The sequence below is a fragment of the Nyctibius grandis genome, chromosome 10, assembly GCF_013368605.1.
Source record: "Nyctibius grandis isolate bNycGra1 chromosome 10, bNycGra1.pri, whole genome shotgun sequence".
Taxonomy (NCBI): domain Eukaryota; kingdom Metazoa; phylum Chordata; class Aves; order Nyctibiiformes; family Nyctibiidae; genus Nyctibius; species Nyctibius grandis.
Genome location: NC_090667.1, coordinates 22,238,070 through 22,243,366, shown reverse-complemented (window position 1 = coordinate 22,243,366; position 5,297 = coordinate 22,238,070).

Below are 5,297 nucleotides of genomic sequence, written 5' to 3'. Positions count from 1 at the left end.
CCTTCTTGTTTACTCCTGTTTCTGACTTTTTTTTTTTCCCTTCCATAACATGCTTTCTTTCCTCTGTCTAGTCACTGTTTTAGCAAGTCAGTGCCTGCTAATTGAAGGATGTTTGTACTTCCTCCTTACTATAAAGTCTATGCCTTCCACATTGGTCTTCAAGAGTGGGTTGAGCAGGCCCTGCTTGCTTGGCTGACCTGAGACTGGAGTAGGGCAGCTACCCCTCTGCTTTTCTTGAAGCTGCTTGCAGTGGCAGGAGCAGTGCTGGATCTCAGTGCTCTTCTATGGGCGTAGTCCTTCAGCCCTGTCCTGAGCATATGAAAACCTTTGTGGAAGGGTGGAGAGGAGGACAGTGCTGTTAAAGCTCTTGCTACCTTCCTCTGGGAGGAGTTCGTGGGAAGAGCAGGCTGAGCCCTTCTCAGCTCACCAGTTAGGTACTTCAGCTGGAAGAGGAGCAAGGCTGGCCTAGAGTACCTCAGAGTGAGTTAAGGACCTTTCCTAGTCAAGGTTAAGCCTGTAATTTCTAGATGCTGGGCATGCTTGTAGATGCAAGGCCAAGCTCACTACTTCTCTGCCCACAGGCAGATGGAAAACAAAGTATACAGAAATGAGGCCAGTTATTTCAAGAGCCTTCTAACAGTCTTTGCTCTATCTCCTATTCTATGGCTTTGTCCTATCACACTTTTCTCTCACTTGACTGGGCTTTTGCTGTCTGCATCAATTTCAAATAACTACTCTGCAATAGCAATTTGGCCTGGTGGGACCACTTTCCTGTCTGTATCTTTTTGAAAGACTCAGACCTTCTGCTTATGTCCATTTAAAGCATCACTCCACACTTGTTTTGTGTAGATACAGTTCTGGTGTGGAGAAAGCCAAGCTGGGGGAGGAGGGAGCAATAACTATAAAGTAATGTTTTGGGGGAAGGGGGTGGTCTTAACTCTGCTGCTTTGGCCTCAGGTGGTGAAGCTGAGGGGCTGCAGGGTGCGGCTAGGGCTGAGCCCTGAAGAGACACTGTGTTTAACTTCTCTCCTGTCAAATAAACTGACAGTGACACAAGGTGAAGGGAGAGTACTCCACAGAGGGTAGGACAGCTGTGGAGCTCCTTGCCACAGGATTTTGTGGATGCTAAAGGGGAGGGTTCCATTTACCACCCACAAAACAATGTTTTTGCAGGTGGGAATATGATACATATGCACACAAGTGTACAAAAACCAGTGCAGGAGCCAAACTATGGGAACTAGTGCCTTGCTCTTACACTCAGGGCTGATGCTGATGGTATGACAGATGGGCACTGGTGTTCCTGCAAGAACCAATCATCATCACTGGGGTTGGGAGAAGCCTGGGCCTGGAGAAGATGGCTGGAGCGACTGTCACTGCAGGGTATGAGCGCACTTAAAACCACTCCTAGCATCAGTGAGGCCTCATGGGTTTTACTTCTGTGCTGACCCTTTTGCCTGGTGAGTTGCAGGTGCAACGATGATGTGTGTAAGGGTGACGTGCTGCTGGGCAAGAGGAAACCTTGCCCTGGAAGCGGCTGAGGTGTTCAGCTGATGCACCGAGACAGCTTGAGGGCTGGTTTTGCCCAGGTCCTGGCCAGGCAGAAGGGAGAGACCCAAAGCAGGAGGCTGGCTGGCGCGAGGGGCTGCGGCCGGTTCCCCACCCCACAGCACGTGTAATAAGCGATAGCTGCACCCAGCGCCCCCAGTTTGCCACGCGGTGTGATCCTGGCTCCTGCGGCTGCTCCGGCCGAGGGCTGGGAGCCGCCCGAGAAGGCAGCTGTGCTTGTGAGACGCTGGTGCGCGTGCGGGAGCTGGGGCATCGCACAACCCCATCTGGGCTGCGGGGGCTGCGTGGGGGGAGCAGCGTCACAGAAATCACAGACCCACCGCGTGGAAAACAGCACGGAGCCGCCAAGCTGCGAAGCCCGGGGCGGGAAAGCTCGGTGCGTGCCTTGGCACATATTATTTATCAAGACACGTTTTTTGTGAGCTAGAGAGCACAAACAAGGCAGCACGGACACGGCGTGTGTGTGTGTTGCTGTGTTACACTTACACAGACACATCTCCCAAGGCTGAGAGACAGTGAGCACAAGTGAGTTCAGTTAGAGGTTTCCATTTATGAGACATCTGTGGTTGCAGGCTTACCCACATACACACACGCAAAAAAAAAGTATTTATTTCTTCATATGCAGTCTGAGAAAGAGAAAAAAATTATCTCACGCATAGATGTGGCTACCCTCATATATTTTATTTATGTGTTTATATAAAAATATATACATTTAAATGTATAGATATAGATATACACACATACAAATGTGTGTGATGTCCATGCATTATCTATCACTCCCCATATATGTAGAGACAGAGATGATCATACACACTTAAGACACATTTTAGATTATTTTATACTTACATGCTTGTATTTGTATGTGTGCATGTGTTTTCTCTTTCTCTCCATCTGCACACACAGACATCCCACCATATTTTAATTTTTTATATTTATACACTTGTGTGTGTGTGTTTTATATATATTTATATATTATTCCTCTATCTGTGTGTGTTTTTTTTATATATATATATAAAAAAAAACCAAACAGGTCCTATACATGTGAGTGCATGCGTGTGTGTGTGTAGTTTAGCTATTTTTATATTTCTTTGAGAAAGAGAGGGGGAGGGAGGGAGGCAGGGAGAGAAAATGAAGGAAAATGCAGACAGTTAAATATATATTTAAATAAATTTGATGTAGAGGTGGATATGGGGATACCTGCATGTGAGTTGGGGGGGGGATGGAGGACACCCGGCTCCCTTGCGCTCTCTCCATACACACACACACACGCAGAGAATATCTATCAAGATATTTTTTATATATATATATACACACACACACACACACACTCTCACATATGTCTATATGCAGCCCAGATTTTTAAATATGGGGCAGCAGAGAGGGTGGGAGAGATCGCAGCCTCACACACAGATACTCCACATGCCTTTTTTTTGGAGGGGGTTGGCAGGGTGGGTATTTTTTACCATTCTCTGTGTGGGTCTTTTTCCTCTCTCTCAGGAGGAGGAGGGGAAAACAGAGAAAATGACAGAAAACACAGAAGCACACACACAATGTTACATATATAAGTAAACACTTAAATAAAGTATGTGTGGCAAGGGATATGGGGAATGTTCTGTGTGTGTGAGAACAGTGCGTGTCCTCTCATCTATGTGTATGTACATGTGTGTTTGTGTATCTATACAGGGAGAGAAAGAATGTGTGAACAGCTCTTGCTCACACTCTTCCTGTAAGTATATATGCACACAGAGGGAGGTTATTGTGTGTCTTTAAGTGTATCTGTATAGATGGGGGGGATACCATGTGTGTGACCATCTCTAAATATATGTGACTGATAATAAATAAAATTATATATTCATATATATGTGCATATATAGTGAGAGAGTATTGTGTGCTTGTGTGAACAGTGAGTTCACACAAAAGTGGGCATCCCATTCTAAGTATATATACTTAGAAAGTATAAGTATATACTTATACATATATAAGTGTATATATGTAGTGACAGAATTATGCATGTTGTGAACAGCTCACATGCTCTCGCTCTGTATCTATGTGTGTGTGTAAACAGCACTTTCTCTAATTATGTATATATGCACATATAAAGAGAACTATGTGTGAACAGTATATGTATATATATATATAAAAGTATATATGTATATATATATACATCTATATAGGTATATCTATATGAGTGTTTTGTGTGTGTGAGCACAGCTATCACTCGCTCCCTACATATGTATATACATAGAAAGAGCATATATATCAAGATATAAACGTATCTCTGTATGTATTTATGCACCCCAGAGATTATGCCGGGGGCACGGGGAGGGTGGGGTGGTGAGGTAGAAAGAATGATAGAAAAAAATGCGTGTGTGTGTGTGTGTGTGTGTTTGAAAAGCTCTTGCTCTTTTTCTCAAGAATATAGGCAAAATATATCTGAAAATATATACACACACACATATCAGGACAGAATAATGTCTGTGACTGGCTCTTGCTTGCTCTGTGTGTGTGTTGTGTATGGCAAGAGAGAGACTACTGTGTATGTATGTGTGCATGAACAGCTCTCTAAGTATAGATGCATATATTGGAGGGGGTAGATTGTGTGTGAGAAAAGCCCTCATGCTCTCTATCTGCATGTATATGTATGTGCCTATAGACAGATTAAGGGGGAGGGGGTGTGGGTGTGTCTGGGAGTGGGGTGTGAACAGGGCTTTTGAAGTATATGTGTGTATATATAAAAAGAGGATTATGTTCGTATGCATGTGAACAGTGTGTCTGTCTATACATATATGCATATGTAGTAAGAAAGTATTGTGTGTAAGAACAGTTCTCTGAACAGCTCTCTCAGTATGTGTGTATGTATGCAGGACAAAGGGGGGGAAAAGAGAGCGTGAGATACCTGTTATCTCTTCCCCCTCCCAAGATCTAAATATATACATATATATACGTGTGTGTGTCAAGAGAGAATTGTGAAATTGTGTGTGAACAGCTGTCTCTCTGTATATATGTATATAAATATACGTGTGTGTGTATATACAGGAAGAGAATTGTGTTAACAGCTCTCAGTATATACCTAATATGCAGTGAGAATTGTCTGAGAACAGCACTCTATATATAGAGCACATATATGTGTATATGCATATATATATATACACACACATATAGCAAGAGAAAGGAATATTGTGTGTGAAAACAGCTCACAGTGTATACGTCTGTATGCATATATATGGAGAGAGAATAGTGTGGTTTTGTGTAAACAGTATGCACTCATTATTTATCTATAGAGAGTGAGGACTATGTGTGTGAACAATTTCTCTGTGTGTATATATGTATCTATATATTCATATATATAGCAAGAGAGAGTAGTGTGTGTGTGAGAACAGCTCCTTATCTCTACTCATGCATATAGAGAGAATATGTCAAGATTTTTTATATATATATATATATACACACACATATTTATGCATATATTTATGCACACCAGAGATTATGGGGGGGGGAGTGATGGAAAATGTGTTTGTGTGTATGAATCGCTCTCATTTGTTTTGTTACATATATATGTATATACATATATATATAAAAAAAATATAGATATAGCAAGAAAGAATGTGTGTGATCAGCTCGCTCTCTCTATGTATCTATGCAGAGAGAGCACACATATACTCTACATGCATTTGTGTGTGAACAGCTCGCTCTCTAGAGATGTAGATGTGCAATTGTCTATAGAGGAGAGG